Consider the following 17,413-nt stretch of genomic DNA (forward strand, 5'->3'; position numbering starts at 1 on the left):
TTACCTAGCATTTAAAAATATGATTAATGGATGAATAACTTTACTTTTTCCCTTGCAAACAGCAAGCCATCAGAACAAGGCAGATCATTGACTGCAGCTGGCAAGAGGCTGTGAGGGGGCAGCCTCATTCAAACACTTCTTTAATACAGAAAATGTAAAAGGCTATTTTACAAAGAAGAAAACCAGAGAAGGAAGTGGATGTGAATACTGACTTGGGGGTGAAATCCTGGCCCCACAGATATCAATGGGAGTTCTCTCAGATGCATCCACAGATTATTTGAACAAAACCCAGATCTCTTTTTTTCTTTTCATTCTGATTTTAATAGTACCTAACTTGTGTACAAAATTGCATTTGCATATTTTTCCTCACCATTTTTCCTTTTTTGTACGTTGTCTAACCAAACCACAGACACTCTGACACAGTTGTTTTTCAGTGAGATGAATTATTACTGACTGCAATATTTTATCTTTGGCTTTATATCACAGTGAGTACAGTTTCATGCTAATAAATCTCAGGCTGTTTCAGCAATATTCATCATCTAACACTGATCAGCTTTGAGAAGCATAGGTCATATTGCACACTCCTAGCTTTTCCAAAAGCAGATGGAGAAATTTTGCCTGGTTTTGCTCAACTCCCTCTGACAAACATAGAAGAAGGACTACCACAGATATTTCAAAGGGATCCATCACCTTCAGAAAACTCAAAAAGTTTCTGCTGCAGGTTGGTTTACTGGCTACTGTTAAAACATGCTTACCAAGAATTAGTGACACTGAAAGAGCTAGAATAAAAAATATTTTCCCTCAAATTCACTTCACATTTTCAATAATATTATTTATGAACCCATTTGTGCAGGTTCTCTTTTATAATATTCTTTTTCCTACAGTGTCTGTAGAACTCTCATATCACAACAAATTGGTGTAAAATTCTCCTTTAAAAAGGGAAATAAGTGCTTTGTCATGAGAATAAAATGGGCACAGAAGTGGAGACAGAAGCTGTCTCACACACTACATAAACAAAGCTAGTGGGCTTTCAGGTCAGCATATTCCCTGTCAAGCTGAACAGGTTTTCACCAAGGTCTTCCTAGAAATGCTTTACATGCTTTCTGTAAGAGGGAAGCACTGACAGCATTGACTAGTGCTCCTTTTGGTAGTCTGTGGCTAGGGAAGCAAAGCCCAACATGCCTAGAGATTACCATATGAAAACAGAAATACCTGCAAGCCATACATGCCATCACACAGAAGCCCATTATTCTGTTACTTATCTCATTTTTTAAATGCTTGGTGTCCTAATTCCCTATGCATGGTTTCCATTGCAACACACCTCCCTGCCTCCAGCGCTGGGTGTGGAAGGCAGCAGGACACTCAGGGGCTTAGAACACTAATTATAATACAGAGGGAGATACAGCATGGCACTTTTGGTACAGAACAACAGCAGAGGGGAAGTTCTCAGAACAAACTCTGTTGTACTTTTCAGCTCCAGTACACAAGCCCCAGACAGGAATTTGTGTGAGCATAGGTTAAATGCTGCCATTATATTGCAAGAGTTCTGTATCTTCTCAGTGCTTCTTGTAGACATCTCCTCCAGGCACTGACTCTTCCTTGTCCTCACAGGAGCCAACTAACTCCAGTTCCCACCAATCCACTCTTTTATAACACCCTTCTTATTATTGGCTACAGCTGTGGCCTGTTAAAGTCAGGCCTGCTCCTAATCTTTAATAATTAACCCAGGTGCAACTCTTTAAGGGATAAGATTACTTTCTATACTACCTTTAATTACTCATATTCTATCCCCCTACAGACAGGTTCTTCAGGGACACACAGATGGGCAGTGCTCAGCCATGCCAGGCATTTACATTGCAGCAACCCAGCCAGGACTCACTGGACTTTATGGTTAGACATTAAGGATAAGCAAAAAGACAAGCATTAGGGATAATGACTGCTTCATAATGTGAGTTCTGACTCCTCTCTAATAATTCATAGAAATTGCTTATCTTCCAGCAAGAGACACTTCATCTTCAAGACAAGCCATTGGTACAAGTTTTTCTTTCGTTTTACTCACAACATTTGAATTTCACTCACATTAAGACAGCAACTCCACTAGACAGCCGTGGGAATATAAACTTGGCAGGAACAAACACAATCCATATTGCTATCAGGCTGACAATGCATGGTATATTTTTTCAGCTCTGTGTGAAGTGGTAGACATGAAATTCACATCAGCAACTAAAGGTTTACCCTTTAATCCTATTATTTAAAGGGCCTGAGCACTTATAGGGTTCAAAGCAAGCAGAGGCCTAAGAAGATCAACAGCAAGGACTCTACTTCAAAGTGCACAATCTAAGCTCATGTACTCAATCATAATATATGTCTGAGCCTACAAATCAGACCCTCTCAGTTTATCTGTAGTATATACAAACAGTAGCTGAGAAGAAAAATAATTGTTGCCATACAGAAGGATCTTTCTACAAAACAAAACATCCCCAGTCGTGGTCAGAATGGAGAGAGTGACAGAGTGACTGTTTCTACTTACATCAAAATATTATGAGTCTGAAGTAATTTGGGAAGTGATTTGCAACTGTATGCTTCTTTTGAATATTAGGCAAGTTGAAGGGTTTGAGGAATGATACGGCAACAGATAACCAGTCCTTGAGCAAGAGATGACTGTAACAAAAGAGGCAAAATGATCTCTTTTTTTTTTTTTTGCTCCTCTGTAAGGAACTTGTAAGTTCCATTGTAAGGAACTTGGAGAGCTTCCTGCAGCAGAATGCTTCCTTATGGGCATCGTCAGAGGATCTATTTCAAGCTGAAGTGTCTGTAGAAGAGGTATGGAGCAAATAAGCAAAATTAATAGGAAGAAAATTTTAGAACCAGATGGTGTTCATCCAACAGATTTAAAGGGACTGAAGGATGAATTAGCTGAAATAAAAATAATAGTCCGTGGCCTCTTATTTAAAACAGATGTAGAACTGAGCACCTGAATGTATCCAGTACAGCATCAGCCTTTTCAAATTCTTCCAAGAGAAAATGGGAGAAATAGAGCCCGGTAAGGCTGACAAATTTAGTAGAAATCACTACTAGGGTAGAGAAGATGAGTAAATATGATACATTAGGAGAAATTCAATATACCTTGGTAAGGAGAAATCATGTTCTTCAAATCCATCAAGTTCCCCTAAGATGATAAACAGCATGGAGATAGGGGAGATCTTTGGTTGACAGCATCTGCCTATTTGTCATTTTTCATGTATTCAATAAGGGCTCTGACCACAAAACCTTAAAAACACCTAAGCAGTAATAGGATAAGAGGGGAGATATTTGCATGTATGGCATAAAATGAATTGAAAGATAGGTTTTACAGTAAAGAGATTAATAGGACATTATTAGTGGGAATTCTTCTAAGACTGAGAAACCAGATGAGAAAAAAGGATCTTCGGCAAAAAGATGAGTGGCCACTAGAACAGCATCTCATACTGAATGTAGATGAGCATAAAACAGAGAACAGGAGGGGGGAAATAGAACTTTAGCTATAAAGTAATGGTTCTGAAATGTTTAGCTGGGTGTGAAATGTAGAGGTTATATAGGTTTACAAAAAAACTCCAAAAATAACAGAACACATGCAGCCAAAAAGCAAACTGAATGTTAAAGTTTTGGCCACATCACCTGAAAAACTAAATTGTCATGTTGAAAAAGTTTGAGGGGGAATGATAAAACTCAAGAAGTGCCTTTTATACAGACTGAACAGGCAGACTGGGACTCCCTGTCCTAGGAGACATGGCTGAGGGGAGTTATGATAAAGATTGACAAAGACATGAACAGCCTGTAGCATATGAATAAAGATAAAGTTTCTCATTATATCTCCAAAGGTAAGACCTAGGAGGCCTCTGATGAAACTAGTAGGTAATATGTTCAAAATTAACACAAGGAAGATGGTTCTTCAGCTACACAGAGTAGAGCTACCTACTCATCAACTTTGATCTTAGCCTGCTGGAAACTGTGAATTTCCTTTAAGGCAATCAGGAGGGAACTGCAAGTTCATGAAAGTGATATTTAGTATGAATACTGCCTCCAGGTTAAGAAATCCCCAAGCCAAAAGTTGCTGGAGGCTGGCAGAGTATTATGAAGAGATATCATTACATTCTTTTCTCACTTTCTTCCCAAGGTATTTCCCAAGAGCAGCATAACAAATTGGAGGAACCCTTCTTTCAGTGATTCTCATATTGCTATGGTGTGATCTGAATAACTACAAATGACAAGTTCTCCTGACACTATTCATCCTTTACAGGCACGAATGTTAGACTGAAAACTTCAGTCTAAACCTTCCTTCCTTTCCTTCCTTTCCTTCCTTTCCTTCCTTCCTCCCTCTCTCCCTCCCTCCCTCTTTGGAGCTTGTGGCTCCCTACTGTTAATCCTTAAAGGCAAATTAGGCAGAGATCTGCCAGGGATGACCTGGGCATTGTCACTTCTGCCTTGGAAATTAGTCAGGTAAGTTCTTAAGGTGTCTGCCAGCTGCTCAGTTTTTCAAACCTGTCTTTGCTCAGAAGTTCCTGAGGCCTCTGGCTGTCTGATAAAGGGAAATGGTAGTCTCAAATGTTGCTGTTGGTTATTTCCAGAGGGTGATAACACTGTAGGGTGATCAGGAGTGCAGGCAGAAAAAGTGCTAGGGGAGCAGAAGCAGATTAGACAGAAGTAAGGTTTTGGAGCAGAAGCCATGAGCAGCGGAGCAGTGGGAGGGAGAAAGACTTTGAAGGGGGATTTTGCCTAAAAATGCTGAGGTGTGCTGCTGGGAGCACCACAGGTAATGGGAGCTATTTTTTACAGAATAGCAGGTCTCTGGTGCTCTCAGAAACACAGAGTCATTAATTTCTTGGAACAATCACAGTGTGTTTTTTTCATGCATCTAGAATAGGGAAAGATAAATCATGATGATATGAAAATTAATAAATCCTAAATTAAAGGGTAGTATTTGCCAGCTCAGAAGACCAGCAATTACTGCAACCTCTGTAGTAATTTGACATCCCAGATTCCATCTGCAGGGAAACCCAAAAGGCTCTTCCCATCAGTCATATTCAGGCCCCACATGGCAGTCAAGTTGAATCCAAAGGAAAGAAGCAAGAGCTCCTCTGCACAGGTCCCTGCACTATTATCATTTAGAGTCATATGAAGATCCCTCACCTGTTGTTGAAGTGATCTCTCTATCCCAAAGCACTTCTGCAAACATGCCACCAAAGTCTCTACCCTTGGCTACAGATGAACAAACCGTGGAGCTGAGGGGTTTAGTGAACACTTAGAAGCCAAAGAAATGTGAAGATAGCAAAGACCAAAATGTTTCACTATAGTTTCCTTAAAAGTAAAGGCACCATCTGTCCCTTTGTGAGGGAAGAGAATGAGAAAGAATACTAGAGAAAGTAGGGAAAAGACTGACTTCCATAAGAATTGTTGTCTTCCACTCTCTTTGTTGCAGATCTTCGTTATTTCTTCATGCAGTTCCCAGCCTGGTGAGGGCAGCTCAGGGTGGCTGCCCCACATGGTACAGGCAGCTGCTGCCTGGGGAGTTGTTTGATGGGCTGCCCTTATCCTGCAAGGGCCTGTGTGGCTTCTTTTTAATCCACGAGGTCCTGGGATGGATTTTCTGACAATGCTGCTTGTCCAGTGAATGACCTGTCAGTCCTGTAACGTGGTGCCTCAGCTTTCCAAGCTTTTGGAAACTCATCTGTCAACAAGGGGGATTTTCCTTAGCGGATACCATTCCTTTAAGCCCTGGGTTGATTCTTGAAGCTTTCTCTGGTGTTCTGTCTGCTTCTTCAAGCACCACTACACTTCTCCTCTGTGATCAAGTTATGTTCCTCTGCACATCAGTGATAAAAGCTGTTTGTACTCAGCTGGGAGAGAGGAAAGCAGCAGAAAAAGGGACACAGCTGTCTTTCTGTTTGGGTCATCCATTGAAAGCCTTCTCCTACATCTCAATTTTCCACAGAGAGAAGGGTATGGGAGCAATTACAGAAAGTGACAGACCACAGGTGCCTCACTGCCATATTCACTTTGGGACATCTCTTTCAGGAGTTAGATTTTTCTGAATGAAACCGGGTCTAACTGGCTCAAAAGTCCTGTCTAACTTAAAAAAAATTAATGAAATCTTTGTCCAAACTGACCATAATAGTCTAAAATGCTTTTGTCTCTACATCAGACCCTGCAATCACAGAGACACACTTGTATTTGAGTCTCATAGCATCTTATCATCCTTCTAAAGATAACTTTTCCTATGAAAAACAGAAGTTCTTTGATGCTATTGAACCACGGCACCTTTCTCTAAATTACTGAAGAAAATTGTTTAACTCTGCATGTGAAAACTATAAAGTATTAAGAAAGTAAACATGAAAGTTTTTGGGTTTTTTTACATATTAGATTGGAGTTTCTAATCACTAAAGTTTCCTCATTGATTTAGGCTAAACATCAATAGTAGAAGTCTTACATCACCCAAAAGCAGACAGACTTTCTCCGTCTGCCTTGGCTGGGGTGGTTTTAATGGGTTGCCCAAACATGTCTGTAATTCCCTCATCAGAATCTGTGAAACTCTGATACTTCTTACCTGATGTGTCTTTCTACTTGAAGTTCGAGTCTCCTAGGGGAATAAAGGAAGATCAGAATATTGCACAAAATCTTGACTTGGAAACTGAATTGGGAAAGAAAATACATGCTGAAAATATCTTTTTATCCTTTGCAAATTCCTCATGTTCTTAGAGAAAATACATATCTGTGAGCATTTTATGAGTATGAAATTTCAGGAAGATTTAATATTGCCTAGCTGTTATTTTAGGTTTAATGAACTAAAATGCAGCCTCTGCACTAGTCTACACTCCTTCCTAAGTCTTAGTGCCAAAAATAGCAGCTCTCCTAAATGCACCCTCTCATATTCAATTGAAGCTTGTGTTACACAGATTCAAGCATCAAAAAGGGGATTAGTTGAATTCTGATAAAGGATCTTAACAGTTTCCAGGATAAATTGGTGGAGTAAAGAATCAGCCAGTAGCTTAGCCATTTTCAAACCTAAAAGTGTGTATTTTCCCCTCCCCTGCTCTCTCAGAGACATTATACTTCTCATGTCCCAAACGGGAGGAAATAAAAATATTCCACTTCCAGCTGTCTCTTTCCACTACTTTTCTTTGATCATTCTTTTCAGCCAGAAAAGGAGATAAGTGCTGAAATTATAGTTATTCCAGCATCAATAGTAACAACCAGTAGCTGAAGTGAGACTTACGAAGGCTTAGTAAAATCATTGAGAAATCCTGCTATGAAAATGGTACTATTTCCACCTTTTTTACCTATATGGAAGTACAGCATTCTACATGTAGAATTAGCCTGTTAAACACACAAACCACTGAAGAACAAGCAATATATGCTATGCAAATGCTATACCCATGAGGAAAATATAAACCATAGGATAAATTTCTAAATCACTCTGCAGTATTTGCATTTCCACTCTTGGTTTAGGACCCCTATTGGAAGCACTGCCTCTGTTTTCATTGCCATGACTCCTCTGAAGCCTTGAAGATGTCTGATCTCTGCTGGGTTCTTCAGAGAACCAATGAACTAAAAATAAAATATAAAATATACCTATTGAAAAAGAAGAAGTGGGTTACATAATAAATTTGTTAGTGAAAGGGCCTGTGCTCTCTCCTCCCCATCTCTCTGAAAATTAATGAAATTTGTGGCTCTCCTACCCACTCATGCCTGCTGAATTTGAATCTGGTGGGAAAGAGGCTGGGAAGGGCTACCAATCACTGATGGATATTTGCTTGCCAGATAAATGTGGAGTGAGTGGTCCTGAAGGGGGGTAAGGGGTCTGAATTCCCTGTACCTTCCCTAGTAGTGTGTGATGGAGCGCATACACCTCATCCTGGGATAAGGGGAGGTGCTGCCTGATCACCTTCCCCATCCCTTTCACAGCCCCACACAGTCGTGATGTGGCTGCTGAGTGTCCAGTCCCATAGTGAGCCCACAAACCAATGGGTTTTAAATCAGCAGAGGCTCTTCTGCCTTCAAGGAGTCAGAGGTGTTATATTAAAATATGCAAAAATTCCCCTATCTGCCTTAAGTCAACCCAGACCTGCAATAGATAAACTAAATCATTTCAGCTGGAGCCAGTATATATTTAAACTTATAATGGTGAGAAACACTTGTCTTGTATGACCACAGGGATCATCGAAAAGTCTCTGTCAGACTTGCTGCAGTAGCTGTCAATGGACAGATGGGGAACTAAGAATATCATGGAAATTGAAAAAATCAACACATTCAGAATATTTAGTTTGTTTTGAAAAGTTTGCAATCAAATAGTCCAATTCTAATTACCTTGAAGGCCTTTTTCCTTTTTTATGTACACTACTAAATCAGAGCTGAGGTAAGAACAGTAAGTAAGGTGGAAATAAATTATTATTGTTGCCACTGTGCAATAGTTTAAACTAAAAGAGAGAAACTATTACTCCTACTATATTTATGCTCTAGCTAGTCCTTGGTAAATTTCCTAGCAACTTACCCATGAGTTTGGCTGTCCTGAGCTTTATATTTACAGACAGTGAAGCTAACAAACAGAGAGATGAAATGTCTCCAAGGACATCCAGGAACTCACTGATGGGGCTGGAAAGCCAACCAGGAGCTCTCCCAAGATAGAGGTGCAGCTCATGGGTTCAATGAAAAATTTTCACTCCCTGGTTTAATTCATTTTACAGCGCCACTGCAAATTCAAGGGAAGAGCCAGGGACTCCCCATGTGGCTGGGGAGTGCAGCAGCTTTGATTTAAACCAGATTTAATTGCCATGGCATCCTTAATCCTGTATGCCCGTTATCAGCCCTCCAGGGCATGATGCCTCAATGGCAAAGGGTGAATCAAATGACAAACAGATCATTGCTGGTCATCAAAATAACTCACATCTTTTGATAGAAGAGCTAGGAATGGCCCTTTCCCACCATTTTAAAACCATTGCTTTCCTAGATTTGGAGTAACACTGAGGTCAACTAACACATTTCACCCCCATTCCAAGTCTGACTACATCTGGGTGCATAAGAGGACTGCAAGTACAGGGCAGGGTTCTGGCACAAGTTTCTTTAGCAGGAGAAACTGTGATCTAACCCATGTACACATCTACACCACTGCTCAGGCACAAGCCAGAACCCAGTACCCAAAACTGGACTGCCTGGCACCTTCTGCATGCAAAACAACAGCAAGGTTCTCTCGGGACAATGGGCTTTACATATTTGTCCTCCTGGTTTCTCTTAAGGTTGAAAGCATTCATAATAAAGCACCTCCCTTTGGCAAGCACCTGTCATTACTGAAGAATTACCCTGCAATGCCTCCCCAGCCTACCCCTCAAGCTGCAGAGAGCAGCTCTCCCATGTGCTTCTGATCCAAACTCTTCCCTCTGGGAGGTTTCCCAGGAGCCTCATTGTTTTGATTGGCAGAATGTGTCTCTGCTAGAGTGGTTGATAAATGAAATTGGATTTTGTAACAGAAAAAGTAGTTCCTGATGTAGTGGGATTAATAGTTCCCCCTCTTCTTACCATGTGCATGCTGGCAAGGCTCTCAACTGGGTACTGAGCATGTGCTGAGACAATCTGTTCCTTTGGCTTTCCCTTAGAAAAAGATGGTGGGTTCTGGTTTTACTGATTTCCCCTGCTTTTATTTCCTGATTATGGGGAAGCTTGGCAAGAAAGAAGGGTGGAGAGAAATTAGACTGGGGTCTGAATGCTCATAAAGAAGTGCCTGCACACGTGGTCTTTGTAGAGATGTGCACCTCTCCACAAAGAAGAAGAGAGACAGGTTGTTTCAGTTTTCTTTGGCAAGACACTCAGCAGGCAAAATGACCAAAGCAAATAAAGCCTCATACCGATTTTAACCAAGGACTTGATTCTCTCAGCCAGGTGAAGAGCCTTGCAAATATTGGGGCTTGAGTTGCTGTAAAACCTCTCCTTGTGCAAAGAGCGAGCTCTCGGATTTAGCAAAGCCACGTTATTAATAAGCATCAGGGGTTTAGAGAAACAAAGGCTGGAGGAGGGGAGAGGGAGCCTTATTTTAGGAAGGGGGCCAAGAAAGACAAGATGTTTAGGAGGGGGAAGCATTGACACCCTTGGAATAGAGAAAGTGTCGAATGCCAGCTGCAGAGCGCCTCAAAGAATGAGAGTCTCCGATGCTTTTGTCTCCTTATATGGTAAAATGATAGCGAGGGGTTTCGCTGGGCTGGGGAAGGCAGCAGCCTCCCTCCACACTGGCTGACTGCAGAGCTGCGCTCGGCGGAGCCGCTCTCTGCAGGCAGGGGAAGCCCCAGCTGGCTGCACAGCCCCGGCCGCGGGCAGGCCAGGGCGCGCTTGGCGCTCTTGTTAATGGATGTGACCCCCTGTCCCCGCTCCAGGAGGTGGCATTAACTGCCCGCTGCTGCTCTGTAAGTAAATATCCCTTTTTTCCCCTTCCCCCCCACTACCCACAGAACACATCTTTGGAGGTGTCGCTTTAAACAAAGGGTGCAGAGAGGCGGAGAGGGTTGTTTGGTATCCCCGTGGGTTACTGGGGAAGGATGCGTGGAGAGAGATTGCCGGTCCCCCTTTCTCCCAAGTGCACGGGCAGGGGTGTGAAGAGGACAAAAAGACAAATTTCTTATCGCAGCAATTACTGCTGCACGTCCGTCAGCAAAGTGACACATCAGCGAGCTGATGAGGCACCGGCTCTTTTCATGTGTAACTATTTTTAATGACTGCATTGTGCTGCGTGTGTAACCCGCCGGGGAGGTGATAAAAAGTCGAAGATGGGGTCTTAGATTCCTTACACCTCCGTGCGCTCCTGCTGCCGGGCTCAACAAAGGAGCATTTTGGTACTGTAGCAAGAGCAGATGCGCATGAAACAAGGGTAGCCTCTCCTCTTTGCAGGCAAAGAGCGTGGATAGATTGTGTAGGGGAAAAACAGGGAGTCATCAGCATTATATTTCTTCTTTTTATGTGGACAGAATAAATTAGAATACAAATCCCAATTATTAGCTCTGCATTCCTTCTTTTTGTGCTTCTCTCTGTGTGCATGTATGTACAGCCACAATAACCCAGTCCTTACTGTATGCTAACGTGGATTTCTCTGTGTATGTAATAAAGGAAATACTAACTTTTGTCTGCATTGATGGCTGTTCCAAACTTTTTACTTCCCCCAAGGGATATGGCTTTTATTTAGTTGACCAAATACCTGCATATTCCAGCTTTGCTCTGTATGGAGACACACAGCTTTGCTGAGTACAGCAAATGTCATAAAAAGATAGATACCAGCAAGTCAGTCTGTAATTGCCACTCCCCTGACTCCAATCTAGAGGTATATTAACTAAGATTGCTAACTGACATTGAGATTGTCAGGGTCAGTAGCTGTAACATTTATTGATGGTTATGTGTATTTATATGTTGTCCTGAATAGGAATTGTTCTAAAAGGGACCAACATCTATCTGTTGGTCTCATCTATGTTATTAGATAGACAAATTCATTAAATGTGAAAGAATGCTTCAATTATGGTTGTCTCTGGGTTTCTGCTGTGAACCCTGTTTTCATCAGTTCATAAATTTATTGGACTCCCAGCTTTCTGGACAAAACCTTCTGTGCCTTTTATCAGCCAGATGGTAAACTTTGAACATGATTGCTTCAGGCATTTGGATATGGAAGGCAAAAAAAAAAACAAAAACAAAAACAAAACAAAAACCACTAAAAAAACCTGTGTGTTTATTTATTTTACAAAAATTTAGGTCTGTTTTGTGCACCTGTAGACATAACTGGGCAAGGATGGATTCTAAAGGATTCTATTGCTTTTTTCAATAAAACCTGACCCATTCCTGGTGACATATGGAGAAAATTTTTTTTAAAGGATATGAGTTGCTCTATTGAAAACTCAGTTCCTGACACAGCATAGCATTACTATCAAAATCTGATCAGAGAACCAATAAAACTGTCTTTTACCCCAGCCATAGGGTAAAATGATCTCCGGCTTGTGAACCATCATGTGGTTGAGGTGAGTGGGACAGCTGAAAAGACATAAAATGAGGTTGTTGAGGAATCAAATTTGTAAAAGTTACCTTGGGTTCCCACCTGACATCTACATCTAATTAGCACACCTGAGGCTAGGGGGTGAACCTCTTCTTGTGGTCTTTTGAAAAAGCCCAAGATGGCAAAAGTCCTGGGATAAAATATAGACAATTTTGGTTCTCGCCATTTTGCCAAATGTGCTCCCACAGAAAGTGCTACATATGCAAGCATCAAATAGTCACTTCCATGTGGTTTGGATTTACAGGAAAATACTATTAGTTTTTGTGAAATCACTGTTATCTCCCAGCAGTGGCTATATTGTGTCAGATATTGTTTGTCCATGTGAAGTTCCTACCACACAGAGCATGTAATGGTGATTCCCAGCTGAAGAACTCAGGAACAAATAATGATCTGTTTCCCACTCCTTAGAAAAGTCCAGGGAGAGCACTTTCCCTGAAATCACATCCTTCCTGTCCATACAGGCATCAGCTCTAACAGATGGCACACCTTGCATTAGAAAAGAGATCAGATAACTCCTTTGATCACACACAGCACAGTCTGCCAGGATTCCATCATGCTTTGAATCCAAAAAAAGAAAACAACCTCAAAACATTGGGGACAAAGTACAACTCCTATAGTTGTAAGGGTTAATGACAGTTTCTGCTGTACTGCACTGCAAATTCAGGCTTTCATTCCAAAAGAAAGGGATGAGGAGGGCTGCAATGACCTATATTCACCAGAGACCCCTGGCTTGGTTCTCCAGGGCATTGAGCTCTGAGCCTCAGAGCCCAGCAATGTGTTACCTGCTGGTGTCCTCACCTCCCTGCCTTGCCTCATCTCACAGGGGCCAGGATATTCAGAGTTAAGGGAAGATCAGATAAGTGTTAACACCACAAGCCACAAGCAATTCCTGTTGCTGCTGGCCAGCATCCTTGCAGCCTTTCAGGGTCCTCAGGGACCAGGAACATTCAGGTTCTAAGTCTCATCCATGTTTCTCTGATGGGTAAATCTGTCCTGAGCATCTCTGGACAAACTCTGAATGGTTTAGTGTTGTAGGCAATCTTCCCTCACTTGGGTACTGCTTCAGAGACTGGGGGAATCTCATCATTTGCATTTTTAGACTGATTAATTCTAATGATGTAGTTGTAATATTTAATTTACATATGCACAGTTATTTGTGATGCAGATTCACCACAAGTGAGAGTGTGAAATGGCAGGGTAATGACAGGTTTCATGAAAATAAATCTTGGATACATTGACAGCCACTGAAGCATTAACATTTCAACAATATTAATTAGCTATATATAGATAGAATTTGATTATAAACCAGTAGAGCCTTCTCTTAAGGATGAACATCAATATACTCATGCCAAGTGATAAAGTTAATTTTGTTCCTTTTCACATACCCTTCTATATTATACTGGATTATATCAACTAGGATGCTGAATGGTTACTGTACATATAATAATATGCCATAAGAGGAAGGCAGGCAAGGTCTGCTTTTTCAGTGTTATGCTCACTGACATAAGCACATTCACCATTCCCTTTCACAAAAAAATTCTGAATTTAAAGTTTCAAACATATCAACCACTGCAGAGAAAGTTCTACGGTGTCACTCTGATGGTGTGAGTTAGTTCTAGACCTTCAGCAAGCATAAGTGTAAGGGCTCAAAACCCACCACTGTTTCTTCACTTCATCTTGCATAATAAAAGCAGCAAATTGCATAAAGCCATGAAATACCTGCAATCATTTACACAGATGTGTTTGTCATTGCTCTGAAGCATCCTTGAGATTTAGAGCAGAAGTGTCTTCAGAGACCAGGATCTTGCCTTTGATGAATTCCACCTTTCCCTACTATCCCATGCTACGTGAATCTACTCCATGGTGGATTCAACATCTTCCTTCTTCAGCTGGAAATAATCCTGCCCACAAAAACATTGCCTATGTCCGTATCATCAGGCTCTCTATGTCTTTGTGCTTTCTTCTGTGCCTCTCACACACCACAGGTACTTTGGTTCAACCTTAGTAGATGTTCTCTCTGCTCTCTATGTCCAGTTTTGCTCTCAGTGTCCAGGCTGGACACAGTCTTCAGCCACAACCCCCCCAAACTGGGGAGTTTTCAGACAGGTGCAATCAGTCTGGTTTGCTGAGACGTGCCCAGCTGCAGGGGTGCCCCAAGGTTTATGTAGCCTCCTTTGTCACATTTTGGAAGGCCAGGGGCATTCTGGCTGGGCAGGGAAGTGTGGGTACCTCACAGCCCTGAGGCATTCCGTGCCACAGCAGTTTTATCCAGCAGCTGTAAGATGTGCATTGACTGATCCCCCAAACCAGACACGAGGAGGCTTTGTGGTCTTACCTCAGTAAACAGAACCAGAGCTGTGCTGATAGAGGACAGGACAAAAACCAAAGTGTTCTTCTTCCGTGGAATTATCCCAATTTTTCTTCTATCCTTTCTTTAAAGAGGGAAACAGAGGCCATTTGAGACATTGTTCTGGTTTTGTGTCTTGGGTAGTAGTAAGGAGGATTTAAAAAGTACAGAAAAATTTTGAAACAAGACTGCATGGTAGCACATGGCATTTCTGGGTATTTTTGTCTTGAAGTCTAATTTCTCTGAGATTAGCAGTGCTCCTGACAGTAAGAGAAAGCAATCCTTTTCTGGAAAAACAAACCTTTGTTGGAGTTTAGTGTCTGCAGACATTTAGCTTATACACTACTTTTGCAGCATAGTGCCAGAAATAATAAAAAGGTTTATTAATCTTATACTGTTTTTCTCCACTATAATTTTCTGTTATCTGCTTAAATGCTGTTATTAGAAATATATTTTTTATGCTTAAGCAGGATCAAGTACTTGACCTTTCCTCTGAACAACCATTTGCTTATTTTGCAAGAGAAAGAAGGAGGACAGCAATTTCAAAAGGCTTTAAAATAGAAAATAAAAGCAGGCCTTTCCACTTGAACTGTGCCCCTCCTTGCTGTGGCAGATTTAAGTCATGTTCCATGTTATTTCAACATTCTTCTTTTGTGACTGAATTGTGTGCAGGAATATGGGTGAGAGCACGAACCCTCCAGTCATTTCAGCATCAGCCTGAGATAACCACAGTGCAAACTCTGTGGGGTACAATTTCAAAGTGTCAGTGCTCAGTCCTTCTGTGGCATTTGTAGATATTACTACTGGCTCTTGCTCTACCACTGCTGGAGTGGCTCTAGACTGGAACAGATCTTTGTTGATTGCCAAATACAATAAACCACACAGGAACCACAAGCGGAGAGTTCCTTCTCCACTGCTGTAACTGGGATTACTTTAGCCAGATGCATGAGGAGCCTTGCCACACAAGAAACATTTTCTATTTCATTTTTAAAAAATTATTATTTATGTTCTGCTAAGGAATACAATCTTACCCAGCACACTATCCACTTTCCAGTTCATGGCAGGCTGACTGTGCAATCCAGACAGGAACCAGGTATGCTTTGGTTATCTGCATATGCTAATGCAGTCTGTCTGGTCAGAAAATTGCACTACAGAGATTTTAAAAAACTCTAAAAAAGAGATAAGAATGTTATACCAAACACAAAATAAGTCAGCCATTTCCAAGGAAGGTGAATCCTTGGAAAAATCCAAATGTAATTTTGAAGAATATTGCAAGGTAACTTTATTAAAAATGAAACTTTTTTTTCTTTAGATAGCTTTTAAAATTTAGCATCTAAAGGCATGACTGGGATATTTTACTTGGGGTCATTTTTTTTTTATTATTACTATTATTTTCAAATATTTAACCAATTTTCCTGGGTTTTGATGAAGAGAAAATGGTCATTCCTTATTTTTCTAAAGTAAGTTTAAAAAAATAAAATTAGGTGTCCCTCTTTTCCCCTTGCATGGCCTTATGGTCTGGCTTGGAAAGATGCTTAGGTTTTCCAAGGGTGTTTTCCTGTTGCTGCAACAAGATGATAGATAATGAATGTGGTAATAGCAGCTAAGTTGCAAGGAAAAAAATCACCTCTTTCCAGAAAGACCAGCATAGTTTGAACTGTCAGTTCATGGTTGTAAATAAATCTTTTCATTTTAGCCTTTGGAGCATTAACATAAATTGTTTCCAAATGCTCCAAACCTGCATGGCTCATGTCACTGGAGTTGCCAGACACAAATCTTCCTTCCTCAGGGGAAGAGAAATAAACAGATAGAAAATTCTCCATGTGTACTGTTCTTCTGGAAAAATAGTCAGGTGGGAGAGATGCCTGCACATCTTGGAGGAAGAGCTTTAGTTTCCTGTGCAGGTGTCTAACACAGCATACTGATCCAGGGGCACGGGACAGAAAGCCCCAGCACTGCTCAGCTAATTCAGCCAGCAGCAAGCCCCCTTTGGCATCCACAGGGGCTTCATTCTCTGTCTCCAGATGCTGTTACAGAAAGAGATCAGAACTTCACTGAATAAACTAAACAGCTCCTACATGGTTTAGATAGTTCCCCTTGGCCTCTTTCTTGTGTGTGCAGATGCATCTCTCAGTGCTCATCACCTCCTAGGAAAAGTTGAAATAAGAGATAGAACAGCATTTATTAGGCTTGCAGACATAGCTGAAGAGGCAGGCAAGGTCTGCTTTTTCAGTAGTCAGTAGTGTCATGGGATGGGGGAACACTGGATAATTTCTTAATGACATGATGAGCCCTAATATTTATGTAGTAATATGACAACTTCAGGAATTGCTGCCAGTAAAATGAGACTGAGCCAACAGGGAAAGAAGAGGAAAGAAGCATAGATTTTGAATCAGTCTACTAACTTTTTGTTAATTTTTCTGCCAATTCTTTCTTCCTGTGAGACAAAGTGTGGGTAGTACTAACATTTGGCATAAGCTGTAGCTTCTCTTTTGGGCAGGCAACAGAAAGCTCTTTTCCTTTTGGAGATGTGCTTGCTATGTCTGATGCTGTGGGAGGGAGACTGAATGGCAGAAAAAAATCAATTTCTTCATCATGATTATGTTGAGAGCAATCTGAAGAAGCATAAGTATAGAATGACTACAGTAATAAAATCTAAATATCTTTAACCACAAGGAGCTGTAATAATGATGAGCCTCTGTCCCACAACGCTTTATGGTATCAAACACAAGAGAAATAGATCAATGGCAAGGAGGTTGAATTGCAATTTGTGTCCATCCACAGCTGTGCAAGTCTCCTGTTTTGGTTTTTTCCCCTTAAAGTCTAAAACAGTGCATAAAGCCTGCACTGAGCTTAAACATGAGGGGATTTTATATAACAGGAATTAATGGACTGGCAATGTAAAGGACCATGTGTACAAAGTGACAGGCAAAATACTGCTCAGTATGATTTCACATTCCTTGATTGTAAGACAACAGTGAAATTATTTGTTTGAAATTCCTTCTAGTATT

The 17,413-nt window shown here is 41.1% G+C and overlaps 1 protein-coding gene across 3 annotated transcripts in view; it reads left to right on the forward strand.

The window, feature by feature from the left end:
- Positions 1–17,413, forward strand: part of FHL2 (four and a half LIM domains 2) — a 134,376-nt gene that overhangs the window by 99,672 nt on the left and 17,291 nt on the right. For 2 of the 3 annotated variants that reach the window (XM_058045408.1, XM_058045409.1), the window contains exon 1: positions 10,285–10,427. The exons of the other annotated variant lie outside the window; for it this stretch is intronic. The gene's annotated coding sequence lies outside the window, so the exon portion shown is untranslated. Of the gene's footprint in view, positions 1–10,284; positions 10,428–17,413 lie in introns of those variants that run through there. 3 annotated transcript variants of the gene reach the window in all.

This window comes from Melospiza georgiana, chromosome 2, assembly GCF_028018845.1.
Source record: "Melospiza georgiana isolate bMelGeo1 chromosome 2, bMelGeo1.pri, whole genome shotgun sequence".
Classification (NCBI taxonomy): domain Eukaryota; kingdom Metazoa; phylum Chordata; class Aves; order Passeriformes; family Passerellidae; genus Melospiza; species Melospiza georgiana.